The sequence below is a fragment of the Barbatula barbatula genome (genome assembly GCF_947034865.1).
Source record: "Barbatula barbatula genome assembly, chromosome: 20".
In the NCBI taxonomy this organism is placed as follows: Eukaryota; Metazoa; Chordata; class Actinopteri; order Cypriniformes; family Nemacheilidae; genus Barbatula; species Barbatula barbatula.
Genome location: NC_136783.1, coordinates 3669600 through 3686532, shown reverse-complemented (window position 1 = coordinate 3686532; position 16933 = coordinate 3669600). Strand labels below are relative to the sequence as shown.

General features: G+C 40.6%; 1 protein-coding gene across 1 annotated transcript in view; it reads right to left on the bottom strand.

Annotated features, from left to right (window-relative positions):
* Window positions 1-8570, bottom strand: part of atp2b2 (ATPase plasma membrane Ca2+ transporting 2) — a gene marked incomplete at its 3' end in the record, with an annotated part of 74845 nt that extends 66275 nt beyond the window's left edge. The window contains exon 1 of the mRNA XM_079482383.1: window positions 8380-8570. The remainder of the gene's footprint in view (window positions 1-8379) is intronic.
* Window positions 8571-16933: the final 8363 nt, after the last annotated feature.

The following is a 16933-nucleotide window of genomic DNA, read 5'->3' as shown; positions in this document are numbered from 1 at the left end:
TTATCTGTGCAATTTTTTGAGAGATGCAGTTGTCTTGGAAATGTTGTCGATCTGCATTACCTGTGAAATACCTTGTATGTCTAATCTTCTTTATTTATTGTTCCTGCACTGTGAGTACCCACACAGTTTCATTGGACTTTCATTTGTTACAATGACAATAAAGAGTTGAGTAAATTACGCCTTTAAAAACACCCAAAGGATGGGTTTAACCTTTAAATTCCTATCTTATGCATCTACACTGTATAAAACAGTATGACATCACACTGTCTTCAAAACATTTTCTCTGTTTCGCCAAATTCTCAAGAGGCATTTCGACACTGCAAACAGATTGTCTTTGTGCGGCACTGCAATTTTTAATTGTGTTTTGGTCCCGCACATCAAGAGGACTGAATGCAAAGATGCCCCTACAGAGACGAAGCTATTTCTGAAACAAATAGCTCCGAATGAAAGGCTGCCACTGAAGTCATTTTGGTGTAAAGGGTAAAGAGATTGCATAGCCTTTTCTTCCCAAGACTCCTCTTTTGTCCACGGCGAGAGAGGGTCTTTTAAAGAATGGCTGCGTGGATCGCTTCAGGGTTGTCAGGCGTTTGCGGAGAGTGCTGGATATTACCCGCTATGTCTCTCACATGACTGAACACAAACCGCGACCGGAGAGATCAACCTTTGTTGCCGCCAAGACTTTAATGTGTCCTGCCCTTCAGTGCCAACGCTGGTAAAAGGGCTGCCACTAAAGAAGCCCACAGACACATCAAGGTGGACACAACTCGAGTTGTTCATACTGTGAAGAAATTCTGTCAGCTTTTTTTGACTTTTAGTCGATTCATTTGTTGAACCTACGCCAATGCGAAACATGTAACATCCCTAAAAGTGTCCATTTTATCAAACGGTAAATATACAGCAAGACATTTGTCAGCCAACTATACGCCATTTCTTTCCTATAAAAATATAGGCTTCTGTGGTTGAACATTACAAAATGTCTCTAAAGGTAGAAGGTTTCTAAGGGGCTATTGGCCTCTACATGTATATGTCAATGCAGCTGGAAGACACTTTTCTCCAAATGACCCAAACAGACGTGCATGCATAACATTTTCATTTGAAATGAAAAGCAAAATTGAGCTATATGAATGTGATTTAGTAGATTTTACTGTATTAGTAGTAAATGGAAATCTTTCTATATAACAGCGACAGATCATAGTAAAAACAGATGGGCTAGACAGCGTTATCATGATGCTGAGGGTGAATTCAGAGCAGCTGTGCCCTTTAATACACTAGGTGGGTTTAGATGACATGTCACTTCCGGGCCACACGCACTACTCCCCGCTGGCGTCAGTGGCTCTGTGAGAGGACCGCCGGTGGGTTCGCTCAGTATAAACCCTCTCAGATGTCACGTCTCCAGGTCTGCTGTGCCCGATCCACCGCTGCGTGTCCTCCGGGGACCCATTACGTGCTGACGGTGCATATTGATCTGGCGCAGAGGATGTCACCTTTGCTTTGCAGATTTGGCTTGCAGTGGGCCGGTGTGTGAGGACGACTTTATGTTTGCTGGAAAAATCATTTCTGCTGTGACATGCAGAAAGCATTTAAAAAGAAAATAAGCACAAAAACATACCCCCAAAAGGTGTAGGGTCACAGCAAACATACATTCTACTGTACAGTTTATACTGCAGAAATAATAGGAGAGTAGTATTAAATTATTTCCAATATAGCTAAAACTATCAACCAATAAAATGATTACTAATACTAGCACACATACTATTTACAATGTATAGCAACACGCTACAAGTCACATAAACCCGCCCTCTCCATGTAAACGGATGGGAATCGCGTTGAACTATGAAAAAAAATTGCACTTCGAACTTAGTTTCGCCAGCTATGGGTTCTTCTTACACAGTGAAGTATTTGATTCACTGATTAGTTTGGTTTAAGTCGAATGGGCGGGACATTAAACCTCCACCTAACACTCACTACTGAGTGGCTCCAAGTGACGTCATCGGCACAATATGTCAGCAGCCATATCTTGGACATTTGGGATTCATTTATTTACAGTGGAAGTGAAGTGGGATGCGTGGCACACTTTTTCACGGTTTAGGGTTGCCGGACGTTTCGTACAGCGAGCAGGCCTCGCATTTAAATTGCAATACATTTTAGTTGGACGTTTTCCTAAATTTTTTCGGGACAAACTAATTCGATTTGGCAGTCGTGACAGGGCATTTAAAGGAAGTTTCTTCCCTGATGTGATGTATCGATTCAGAGGAATTCAGTCTCTTATGTATGTTTGTCAAAGTTTTCTCATCCGTGTGCTCTCACAGCATGTAAACATGTCTGAGCATGCATATGCAGCACAGCCTTAAGAACACATTCAAGATGATGTCAAAACCAGATTTTCAAAGACTTTATTCATGAGCCAGTGTATTGATTTTGAATGCTAAAAACCATTTGTTCTATGATATGTTTTATAACTTGCATGTTACACAAAAACTGTTTAAGAGGAAAAATATGCGTTTCTATGCATTGCGTTTGAAAATGAACAAATACTGCTATTTACAAAAGTGATCATGAAGACGAACGTCTAAGAGCTACTAAACTGTGGACGATAAACGTTCGTAAGCTTTCATGCAGCTGTAAACTACTTGATCTTTACATTACATCCTTCATTCTTCGTGACTTCACGATAAAAACAGCAGATGACATGTTGATAATGAAGTATAATTAAACAGGTGTTTGAATCATATTACACTGTGAGTCATTGTGCTGTGAGTTTAATTCTGTAAATGAGGTTTATGGCTGTGTAACAGAGATTTGTTCTTTTCCAGAACAGTAATGCTGTTCATTTACAGACTAATATGCCAACTGTTTCCGAAGATTGTACTTCAACAATAGCTTTCAATAAAATACAAATGATTAGGTGTCATCATTTTGATTTCCAACCTTTTTATCTAGGCCAACATGAATAACTGCGAAATGTTTGATACGCACCTTCACGATCAACTTTTTGTCGATGGACAATCTGTCAGTGACATTTCGCTTGACATTGTGAAATAAAGTATTCTAGCTTTGTCAAATCATTTGGCCCTTTGGACCGACGCTTTACAGCGTTAACCTGCAGTGCTGACAAAAATAAATTTTCCGTATCATTGGTAATGTGTAATACTGTCCTGTACATAGACACACTCTTTTTCAGAGAAAGTCTACTCCAATTACAGAGCCGAGCCTCTTATAGATAATATGACCAGAGGCCAGTGCATACAATGACCTGGTAACAGTAATAATGCAGTATTTTCATTTAGTTTGGAAACCTGTAATAACCAACATTAACAGACTGAAATGAACGGAGCCCCTTTTACGCACTTGGTGGTGGAAAGAAATATGAGAGGTAAGATTTTTTTTTTATATATCTCGCAAAACTTTTGCCTTCCCCCGTAGAAACATTGCGATCCCACGCTAAACCTTTGCACTGTCTCGCAAAGATATTTGCGTTCTCGCACAAAACGTTTAAGTTCTCTCAGAAAACATATTTGCATTATCTCGCAAAACATTCCGTGATTTCGGACAAACACCGCTCCGTGCATTAAAGGTACAGTGTGTAGAATTTTGAAGGATTTATTTGCCAAAATGTAATATATAATACAAAACTATGTTGTGAGTGGTGAAGAAATGCCTTACAAAATGAACCGAAATGTTTATATTACCTTACAATGAGCCATTTTATGTATATACACCGCGGGCACACCCTTACATGCAATTTATAAAATTGCACAGCCATGTTTCTATAGTAGCACTACACGGACAAACTGAGCGACTATGGTCTTCTTCTTCGGCTGTTTTTTGGAGGAAGCTTGCAAAGCTACTGCATAGAAGGATTAGCAGAAAAAGAGGAAGAACAACAAGAAAATCAACTTGTCGTGTTTTTTATTAGAAATATAAACGGTTCTTTGTTGCAATAAGAAGTAAAATTTGCGCTAATGGCGGACCACACATACTCTGCACAAGAGCCGACAGAGCGTCAATCTGTGTCGTCAAAAAAGAGAAAATACGATGCAGCAAGGTGAAGTTGAGACAAAAAATCCTCTCTTGTGCGGTCCTCCCGGGTGAAGTTAGCTCCTCAGCCTGTCCTCGACCTGCCTGCATCTCCAACACCCCTACCTCTCCGCCCTCTCCCTCTTACTACCTGTGTTAAGTCCTCTGATTGATTCTGTGATGATGAGAAAAACGTCTGCTCAGACTTTCCCGGGTTAGATTACACTCCTTTAGCATTAGCACGTGGTTTCAATAGGCAGTAAGTTACGAACCAAGTTACCGTGCCAAAAAACGGCATGTAAAATAAGCGAATAAATCACTGACACAATAATATTCACTATAACGATTAGAGTAAATGATGAATTACGTCAATTTAATTAATTTATTTTTCTTTGTAAATAAACCTCGTCACTTGACTTGCAAAGGTTACTCTCTGCTGTCTCAGACGACGACATCTCTGTCCTGTGTCCGTAGCTTCAGTCTGTTGTTCGCCTGTGAGACGTAGAATGCAATTATCAACACCACCGATAGTGGCCGTTATTATTTACGGAATCCTTTTGTCCTGCTACGGCAACCGTAGCTTCTCTAATGGGAGGGGGAGCGGGGTGGCGGAGCTGTAGGTTGCAATTTCCTACATCGCCAATAGTGGCCTCTGAAACTTACACACAGAACCTTTAACAATGGACCAGTAGGTTCCCGGACCAATAACTTGTGAGCTAAATGTAATTGTAACACAAATAACCCATCATTTCTTAGACAATGATCTACAACGTAGTCTTCCTCAAAACGAGAATATAAATTGATCTCTATATGAGCAGGCGACATAGACAAAGGGACTGTCTGCAAAGTGACTGTAAATCCTTTAATCCATTAATAACTTCAATGTTACACACAGTAGTGTCACCAAATTCAGATTACACATTAATGCTCTCCTGCTGAATTTAAGCTGGCTTTATTTATACAAAAGTATGTAGCACTGAAGTTAATGATATTTTTTGTAGCCTAATGATCTTCAGGTTATGCACTTTACAGACGAACCCAGCCACCTTAGATCAATACAAGACACGGTTTGTGGAAAATTAAGTTGTATCTCATTGTAAACGTTACATAAGAACGTTTAGCTCACAAGTTATTGGTCCGGGAATATGCGACTATAGACCAATGTTTATGTACGGAGCTAGTCTCAAACTCTGCCAGCGGGACATTAAACATGAAGTGTTTGTCTGAACACGCAAGATTTAATTGTGAACTCATAACTTTTGCCTGGGAATGCAACGTTTCTCAGGGGAACACAAAGGCTTTAAAACATATTCTCATTTTTTTAACACCACCATGTCCCCAAAGGGGCTCCTTAGAAATGCAACTAGACGAGACCTTTAAGGGATATGTTTAATATAATTTCAATACATTATGACACCTTTTAAAACAATGAACACACGTTTTTACATTGACTTTTTAAAGTCAATATTTCACTTTAATAATACTTGTTTGTCTGGTCTGGTAGATAAGCCACCAACAAACTATATTTTATGTCCATTTTATTATGTAAGTACAATAAAGGCAATTTCTTTCTCTCTGCTGCTAAATCTACAAGAAATAAGCAAGATGTAGCTGAGTGGATGTGCGACTAAATGATGTGAAGAACTGCACACCTGCTAATATGAAGCAGTTATCCAGAGATTGCGTGTGCGTGCATGGCCTTGTTTTTATATCCCATGTCACCCGTGTTTTATATGACTCGTGTCACAGTGGGGACCAAAGTTAAGGTTATAAATCGTACAGGACAATATTTTTCAAATCTAAAAATACAAAAAGCTTTCTTTGATGTCTAGGTGTGTGTGTGCGTGTCAGAGAGAAGTTGCCAGGCATCTGTTATACTGCCGCAATAAGGTGATCTAAGAAGCTTACAAAAGCATATAAGAGAATACAAAAAAGTTCTGTACATCTGCTCATACTAAACTACATACCAGCGGGAATTAAAGATTCATTTTTGAACCCCATTATTTCCAAATTAACATTTTGTAAAAACCAGCATCTACAGTAAGTGTGAGGAATTATGTTTTATACAATAATTATAAATATCCGAAAACCATTAATCACATTGTTTCTTTAGTAAACACGGAGAACAGGTCCCACGGAGCCAGACGGTCTATTTACTGCTGTGCTCAACAAATGTGACTTCATTTAATTGAATATTCATATAGATATATTTTGGGGGGTGTTCTAAGGCGTATCGGGTGGTTTCTAGTTTCCTGTGGGTGGTATTTAGTGCAGGGATCTCCAATTCTTAAATCCAATCTGCTCTAAACACCCCTGTCTGCCTTAACTCTTTTAGACGGTTCGGCTGTCTTTGATTGGGGTTATATCTGAACTGCAGGAGAACCTCGATCAAGGGCGTTGCTGCTCAAATATTTCTAAAACTGTTGTGCGGTTATTATTTTGCCTTGTTGTGCGCACACTGTCGAGCTTGTCCAGAGGCAGCAGTTTTTGCCAGAGGGGAACTGGAATCCCTTGGTTAGGCCTGGTTTCCCTCCAATGGAGTTTTGGGTTCCTCGCCACCGTTTGCATACTGTTTTGCACTGTTTGCCTGGCCCGGGGGGCTGCTAGAATTTGATAGTCTTATTTAATTAACTCTGCATATAGGAATTTATTGTGTGTCTGATATTTGACCTGTGTTTTGACTTCCATAACCTTTTATGTTTTACTTATAGTCAATGTTTTCTTGTACAGCTGCTTTGTATCAATGAAAATTGTCAAAAGTGCTATATAAATAAAGCTGACTTGACTTGACTTGTTGTGGTCTGAGCAGTTCCCAGTGTTGCTACAGTGTGAGGTTGCTAATGGAGTGCTCGGTTAAAATAATCCTGCTAACGATATTCTGGGGCCGGCTGCACCAACTCCTGTAAGCCCTACTTAACTATGTCCAGTCTTGTGATAAATATTTACACCTATTGCACCGTCTAAAACAACGACCAGGTGCAGCGAGGCTGATGAATGTCCTTGCGGGCACATTCTACCGCATTGAGAGTTGAGATGACATTTGTGACATTCTTACATAAATTGCCTCCAACGATGAAATATGTTGAAAAGATAACAGTCAATGCACCACTCCTCCATACCCCCGTGTTTCATGCATAGGTGTGGTTTCTAGCATAATACTTTGATTCATTCAGAAAATTCCTTGCTGCTGAAATGAAACCTTATCTCAACTTTATACTCTATTATTTGTATTTCTTTCAATAGAAACATTTTAAGCATTTTCACGTACGTCTACCTTTGACTAGGCGTAAGATTGTGTCTTAGTCTCCACCTTGGAGACACAAGTATAAAGCAGCCTTAAGGCACATGTTATGTCCAGTTCCTGCAACGGCTCCCCTGATTTTTATGGATACCCGCTGTAATGAAAGAAAAGGAATATCGTCTGTCTCATTGCAGTATTGCAGTCAAAGTTTAGCAGGGTCTGTTCAAATAACCAACCCCAAGTATAAGAAAGTAGTAGTTAAAAATAAACCCTTATCCATATATGATTCCACAAAGCACTTTCTAAACGTGAACAAAAAGTGAACCCCCCCCATTCTGCCGGAAACCCCCGCAATCCCTTAGCTCATTATTTACACCGTAGACTTCCATAAGCACAAAATGCAAGAGGCGAGGGCTAAGCTGGCAAGAGAAAGAGTAAAGAGATAAAGATCCCTCCAGGATAATGCAAAGCATTTGATCTCATCCACCGCACGTTCATTTCATGTGACAGGCGATCCACCACTGCAGGCAACACTTCTGTCTGTCATAACCCAGCTGTGGGTTCGTTAACGTCCAATGTGTGCGTTAGGATGACGCATCAGAATGCAACATGCGCTAACCCGATCCCCTATAGAAACAATCACACACCCACATGCGCCGTAATGAGCAAACCTCCCCACTGCCTGACACGATGAAGGATGATGCAAATCAGCAGCGACGGTCAATTTTTGCAGTAATTAGATACTCATTTATGAGTCAGATTTACAGCTGAAGCTGCATTATCGCGGCACTTGTGTATGCGGCGACTGCGGCATACGGTAACAGTAAATAGGCAAAAATATTGAAATAGCTACCAAAAACACAAATACAGCTGTGATTAGACAAAAGGTCAAGGAGTTTGCATATCCTTACATCAATTCTTTCAGTCTTTGAAAATATTTTTTCTTTTTGAAAAAAAAACAGATTATATATATAGGAATATTAAATATCTTTGTATTTGTTACACTTGTTATCCCTGTAGTAATATGTATCATATGACAATGAAAACTTCCAACTACAAAACTACCACATGAAAATCGTCAAATCTAACATCAGTACGGACAACACACCCTGTGTTCTTACCTAGCGCATCCACCGTTTCCAAAAAATCTCACTTGTCGCAGTGAAGATACTGCTCTGGAGGTCACTGCCATTCGTCCCCTGAGGTAATTCTGCCCTGCTCCACGTCAGAAATCTCTCTCCGCAGAACAAACTTTTGCCCTGCCTGATGCACTCTGAAACATATGTCTGCCTCAACAGTGCTCAACCGCAACAAAATCTGTCAGCGCTCAGGCATATCTAAGGGCACCCATGCAAGAGAGGTTTGACATAATCCCATTCAACTGTAACAGGAGCTTCTAAAGTTGAAAAAAAACAGCGGCAACACTGCTCAAGCACTCCATTGGCTCGTGTGCCCTGTGTAAGAGGCTGGATGAAACCTAATGCGCGGAGGGCAGGAATCCCCACCTGCCAACTCTTCAAGGACAGAGACGCAGGACAGCACAGCTGCTCTTCAACACGCGTTCCTGCACGGCACATGCATAAAGGGCAAAAGGATGCACCGATAGGTACAGTTTTACTTACCGAGAAAGGCGATCGTGTCAAATCCACAACGCCGTGAGTCACAGAGTTGTAATTACCTATAAAGCATCTGTACAGAGAGAGCTTGACTTGACTACATTACTGATGCACACACACAAGCTGCCTGAACTGTACTAGACAACAGAGTAGAGGGGGAGAGAGGGAGAGAGAGGAAGAGAGAGAGAGAGAGAGAGAGAGAGAGAGAGAGAGAGAGAGAGAGAGAGAGAGGGGTGTGAACCTTGCAGATAGATAGATAGATAGACAGACAGACAGACAGACAGACAGACAGACAGACAGACAGACAGACAGACAGACAGACAGACAGACAGACAGACAGACAGACAGACATAAATATAGCCAGAAAGACATTGAGATAGATAGACAGATGGATGGATAGACGGACAGACATATAGCCAGAAAAGCCATTGAGATAGATAGACAGATGGACAGATAGATAGACGGCTGGAGGATGGATGGATGGACGGACGGACAGAAATATAGCCAGAAAAGCCATTGAGATAGATAGACAGATGGACAGATAGATAGACGGATGGAGGACGGATGGATGGATAGACGGACAGAAATATAGCCAGAAAAGCCATTGAGATAGATAGACAGATGGACAGATAGATAGACGGATGGAGGATGGACGGATGGACGGACGGACAGAAATATAGCCAGAAAAGCCATTGAGATAGATAGACAGGTGGACAGATAGATAGACGGATGGATGGATGGACGGACAGAAATATAGCCAGAAAAGCCATTGAGATAGATAGACAGATGGACAGATAGATAGACGGATGGAGGATGGACGGATGGACGGACGGACAGAAATATAGCCAGAAAAGCCATTGAGATAGATAGACAGGTGGACAGATAGATAGACGGATGGATGGATGGACGGACAGAAATATAGCCAGAAAAGCCATTGAGATAGATAGACAGATGGACAGATAGATGGACGGATGGAGGATGGACGGATGGACGGACGGACAGAAATATAGCCAGAAAAGCCATTGAGATAGATAGACAGATACTGTAGATATTTTAAATATATAGATAGACAGACAGACAGACAGAGAGGCAGGCAGATAGACAGATAGACAAACACACTATTACACATCAGTTCTCTAGCTGTGCGATATTCCACCAGGATCATCACGGGAACTGACCGTTGGACCGCTTCACAGACTGTTTGTATCACTCCACCCATAAACTAACTCGGACTATGCTGTCCTCGCAACTGCGTAACTCTGAAGAAGTTAGATTGCTAGCAAACAAACACACGAAGCAGTTGATCCTTTCCTGAATGTTTACTTACATTACATTTACAATCTGCACATGGGTGTGCATGTGATTCGATAGGACATTCTTTCAATATATCAATCAGAGTTTAACTACAGCGCGTTGTGAACCGAAACTAGGCTACTGCTGTACGATGAATGAGCTCTAAATCTCAACACTGCGCAAACTTCAATACTGGAAAATGGCCACTGGGTGGCGGACATATACCATGATAATTGGAACACACTTAAGTGAAACTAATGTTTAAAAATATTGTAACAGTCTTGATAAATTGTTCCATGTTTTTCTATTGTAATGCCTCTCCACACCTGAAGGGGGAAATAGGAAGAGACTTAGGAGGTCTGTCCCTTTAAAAATGGTCATGTGAGACTGGTTATGGAAGTGCAAGCATGGCTGTGGGAGTTTGCTAGGCTCAACTTTATGCTATTATTACCCCCCTAATGAGGAGCCTATTTGGTTCTACGGCTAATAATAAGTTGTGTATATTTTGTGCTGTTTGTACTTGGCCGTATTGTGAGTTTGTTTATTCTTATTTATGTTTTTTATATTTGTTTTAGGGGGTTCATTGTTAGCCTCATTAATATAACAAGATGGACATTTCCTCTGGACTATAATTTCTTCACCTTCGATCACATTGATTCTTTACTGGATTATGCTTTTTCATTCGGATTACTATATATTGGATTTCTACACTAAGGATTGTTGAACTGTTAAGCTCTTTCTCAAACTGTGGACTTGTGAACTCTTGGTTTGGTTTCAAACTTAAGTCTGGTCTAAAATGCCCAAAGTGATGATGTTGTAAAGAATTTATCTTTGTATGGTTGGGTTATCCGCTGTTAATGTTGAATATACTTGGCTCTACTCTCAGATGAATGGATCCCCCTTATTTTATTACATTTTTATATATGTGACTAAAATAGATGCGTTACATATTAATAGCGCCCGAACAGGGACCTTCTGGTTAAGGGGCTATGAGCAAGATACATTTGATGATTGTTATTGCAAATGTGAGATTCATTTATTTGGGGTAACCTGCTAGATATAATTATTTACCTTCCTTTGAGTGTAAAATCATAGATGCATCCTCTGCTGAAGTTGATGTGGGTACGGACCCAGACCTCACTGCTTAACCTTTTTTATGACTCGCCATGAACCAATGCGAGAACTAATAAAATCCTTTGATAGTTCGTATTTTGAAGTTGAAGGAGAAGCAGCAGTGAGGGAAGAGGAGGATGATCTAAGTGGTTTACCACCACTTCTACCGATAGAAGAGGATGATGAAAGTCTTATCAGTCGTGCCATTGCGACCAAGGTAAAGCAGCTATCCATGAGAATGGATAAGATGGAGAAGGATAATGTGGAGTGTGTCAGACGAGTGGAGCAAGGCATACAAGGTCAACTTTGCCGTCATGACCATTGTCTTAAAACCATAGAAGGACAGGTTCTTGAGATGTCTAAACAGGCGATTATTTGGGCACAACTAATTGATTCTAGTCATAAGGAGCTTGCAGAGGAAATTGAAAGGCGGTGTTGTCATTTGAAGCAAAGTCTTAGAGAACAGATGCAAGATCTGGGTAACGCTATGATGGATTGTTTGAAGAGAAGAGATGATCAGCTTAAGTCGATGGTCTATTCAGCTCCAAATGCTGTTTCTACTCCCAAAGCCCAACAAAAACAAACCTTTGTAACATCATTCCCGAGTGGTCAGGTAACTTCTGTGTCTCATGCATATCCGGCTGTAAAGATAGACAGTGTATTTTTACATTCCTTTCTACCCGATTACCACGAAGTAGAGGCTGCGAGGAAAATAAGAGAGAGGAAGCAAGGGATGAATGAAACCATACGAACATTTGATTACCAATATCCAGCTCTATGTCTGAGACTAAGACCTGCGATGACAGAAAGAGAGATACTTCTAAGTAACGCTAAGGAACTGTAATCCTCTACTCGCCAATGTTCTAAGGGCCACAGTCACCTGATGATTTGGTTGGAACTTTGGAAGAACGGGATATGGCAGAGGAGAGAGCCTATTGGAAGCAACGTAAAGGTCAAGAAGACAGAAAAGGAGGACCACATAGAACAGGTAAAGGCAAAGGTGGAAGCTATAACATTGCTATGCTAAAAGAGAGCAATATCAAGTTGTTAACCTTTCCTTTAGAACTGCAGTAATACTCGTGCAATGCTGTCATAGATACTGTTAGTTCATATTCTCTTATGCAAGAATCTGTGTGGAGGATATGGAGAGATGATGCAGAAACTTGGAAATCCAGCAGAGGATTGTCGTTTGCCCCTGCCAAAGGCCAGTTACAGCAAGCATTTGAGGTTGCTTTGGATGTTACACTTCAGGATAAGACATACCCGGTACGACTTTTCATCATGAGGGATCAAGACCTGACATTTCCTATTATCATTGGCCTTGATTTCCTGGTGACAAGTGGCCTAAACCTTGAATTCAGCCGCTTTTTTACTACTCGTTACCTGGACAAAATAAGTCACCACAGTTATTTTCTTGTTATAATCATCCAACATTTATTGTGCAATACCAATTAAACAAGTGTTACAAACTACCATAACTAGTATTAAGGATTTAGTGAGTTAGGCAGAGGTCTCTTTTATCGAGAAGAGCCAACTGGAAGGACTTTTATTAAATTGGCCTTCTGTTTGCACTGATGTGAGAGGTTAAACATCAGATTGTGACAAATGACCCCATTGCGATACAGAAAAGACCATTTCCTGTACCTATTAACAAGCAGGCGTTCATCGATGAGGAGATTGAGATAAGGCTGCTCAAGGGCATCATGCGGCCGTCTATATCCCCATGGGCAGCATTCGTCGTATTAGTATCAAAGAGAGATGGGAGTGTTCGCTTATGTGTGGACTACGGGTCCTTGAATGCCAAAACCCTGTTAGATGGATTCACTATGCCTCAAATACAGTGTCATGATTCTGCTGCATCATGTCATGTTTCTCTTGGTGTAGTGGCAGGATCATGACAGAACCTCGTGTTTAATGTGGAGAGAGGCAATTATTGTTGTAATTGCCTTCCATACGCTCTCTCCAGGTCTCGTCTCTGTTCCCATCCTCTCGTTATTGATTAATGCCCTACACCTGTTTCCCTCTTGATTTGCTCCCTTACTTAATGCCCTTCTGTCTTCTGTCTTGAGCTGGTTCATTGTGGTTTGTGTGGTGAGTTCCTGTGTCTTGTTAGTCTAGTCTTGATGTTCATCTTTAAAGTTTATTTTAGTCTTGTTTAAGTGTAGTTAGTCTTAGTCCAGTCATGTTTCCATGTTTTGTTATGTTACCCCCACGTGGGTCTTTGTTTTATTATTTATTAAATTATCTGTTAACCCCTTACCCGCTGTCTGCGCTTGAGACCGCCGGACTGCCTTCCAGGGTTGAGACCGCCAGTCTTCCCTCCAGGGTCGAAGCCGCCGGAATCCTGTATCCATACGCTCTCTCCAGGTCTTGTCTCTGTCGTTATTGATTAGTGCCCTACACCTGTTCCCCTCTTGATTTGCTCCCTTACTTAATGCCCTTGTGTCTTCTGTCTTGTACTGGTTCATTGTGGTTTGTGTGGTGAGTTCCTGTGTCATCTTGATGTTCATCTTTAAAGTTTATTTTAGTCTTGTTTAAGTGTAGTTAGTCTTAGTCCAGTCACGTTTCCATGTTTTGTTATGTTACCCCCACGTGGGTCTTTGTTTTATTATTTATTAAATTATCTGTTAACCCCTTACCCACTGTCTGCGCTTGGGTCCTCGGTCCGTGTCTCACCCCACGATCATGACATTTTTGTATCTATGTACGCTCAAGTATTCAGTACGTTAGATCTATGAAGTGGATATTGGCAACTCATAATGGATGACTGCAGCATCCAAAAGACTGCTTTTATCACCAGGAATAACCAATTATTAGTAAATTCGTCTCCCTTTTGGATTGAAAAAACGCAGGAGCTACTTTTTAAAGGCTGATGAACAGAATGTTGAAAGATTTGATTGGCAAATGCAGCTTTGTATACATCGCGGTATACTCCAAGGATGTCCAACAGCATCTCCAAGATCTGTTCTGTGAACTGGAAGGAGGTGGTGTGACACTGAACCTTCAGAAATGTAACCTCTTTAAAAAGCCATTAAGCTTTTTAAGACACGTGAGATCTCTGAAGAAGGGATTAAGACAGAGGAGTCCAAACTGGGAGCTATAATGAACTTTCCAACCCCAAGGAATTTACAAGAAGTTCAACGTTTCCTTGGCCTGGCGGGCTGGTATCATCAATTTATTGCTAGTTTTTCGGAAGGATACCTTATGATTTTGGACAAATGAGTGCCAAAAGGCTTTTGAGAAACTGAGGAATGCTTTGTAGAAGGCTCCAGTTCTTGTGCCGCAGGACCCTAGCAGACCATTTAAGGTAGAGAATGACGCCAACAACCTTGGGTTGGGGGCTTCCTGACTCAAGATGAAAGGGAACATGTCATTGCGTATGCCTCCCAACTACTTCATGGAGCTGAGATGGCATATTCTGTACCTAAGAAGGAATGTCTCGCTGTGGTTTGGGCAGTGGAAAAACTGCAAAAGTATCTGGAAGGAAGACTATTCCAAGTTATAACCGACCATGCAGCTCTTGCCTGGGTGTTTAAACATCCTCAACCTACCTCAAAGCTCTTGAAATGGGCCATGCGACTTCAAAGTCTTGACTTTATTGTACAATACCGAAAAGGACAGTGCAACGTTTTTCCCGACCCATTGTCACATGCCATGCCTGGGGGTAGAATTCCCAAATTCCTCACTGTTAGCCTGCTTAATATTACAAGATGGACATATTCGTAAACCGGAGGGGTTTAAAGACACTCCGACATTGTTTCTGGTTTATCTACACAATTGTGCTGTCTAACTGATGTATGATTGGCAATCACAGCCATGCAGATATAAGAACACAACATACACTCCTACTCGAGTGATATTGCAATAATATATAGACAGATAGATATACAGACATACAGAGATATATAGACAGAAAGATATTGAGATAGATGTACTGTAGTCAGACAGCCACTGAATTTAGACAGACAGAGCTCTGCACGTACAGGTATATGCAGAATATTTAAGAGATGCTATATCTTAATTAAACTGAATGTCCTGGAACAGTATCAGGAAAAGAGAAAACAAGAGAAAGAGAGACAACACAATGAGAGCGAGAGAGAGACATTCTCATTCAAGTGCACATTGTGAAAAGCGCTATATAAATAAATTTGAATTGAATTGAATTCTTTGTCCCATGAATCATTGTGCTCTCTCTCACTCTCTCTTTGGCCATACGTACATTGTATAAGAAAGACTCCACACCATTTTATCCATCTGAACACCTGGAGGTAAGGGGGGATATCAAGGACATGCAGTCTTTTCTGACTTAAACCTACTAGTTACTTAAGAGATAAACCAGTCCATACACACATTTCATCAGCAGAGACAACTCTCTGATGTCTCATAAACCAACAACATGCTCCAAATATAACTCGCACATACACATGCACGCAGGTGTTTTGGAACATTTGACAGGAACACACACATGCAGCTCAGTAATGCATCATCACCCACGCAACACACCCAATGAGCCAATCCTGCTGCATTATTTACACCTGTCTTATATAACTGTAAACAATCAAGACATCAGGCAAGCATTCCTTCAATTTATACGATATTTATCATAACCACCTCTTCTAGTAACGCGCTAAAATAAAAATAAAATAAAGTAAATAGAACATTAATCTATTTTGGTCCATAAGCAAATCATTTGTGCCAAGATGACATAAAACACTTGATCACAATCTCATAATGTAAAACTTTTGATTGATTGTTAAAAATCTAAACATTGTGACTTCAGTAAATGACTAAAGTAAATGTATATTGTTTTATCAATGATCAGGTCTTTTTACTAATAAGCCATAACAAAAACACTAAATAAGTTTAAAAAATGGGATTTGTGTACGACTTACATTGCAAGTATGTGCAATGCCTGGAATTGAACCCATGACCTCGGCATGGCTAACACCATGCTCTAACCACTGAGCTACAGGAAAGCTATATCAAATAAATTATATATATATATATATATATATATATCACATCACATTTATATGAATGCATTGTGACTTTATGACCCTTGGTCACATCTGAGTGATCAGTAGAAGTGTGTGGGATGAGCGTGAGGGGGTTTAAGAGGCTTCTAGTGCAGGACAGATGGTGTGTGTGTCTGTGTATTGAGACGGCTCCCGCATATCAATGCTGCACTATAGGGCTGCAGTGCACCAAAACCCCAGCAGCCCAGACACTACAACCACATTTACACTCAATTCAATGACACTAAACTGTGTGTTTGGCAAAACCACATAGGGGACAGGAAACAACAAGGGAACAGATTGAAACCATGAGCCCCAAAGCTTAATGCGTCCATGTGCTAACCGCTAAGCCACAAGTCCAACAACTTCAGCAAAACTTTGAAAGAATGGTGCAACCAAAAGCGGCTGGTGCAACCGAATAAGAGTCTTATTAAATCCATACAATTATATATAATAAAAATAAATGAATCGACAAAAATGTCTCCTTGGAGCTGAATAAATAACAAAATAATATACTTAATTTTGAATAAACTATTCAGTTAAAAGAGTTGCTTATCTATACAGATGTGTGGTGTTAAGAGTGTGTGTGTGGGAGGAGGGGGGATCATATACTGTAACTGAGGTGAAATGATGTCATC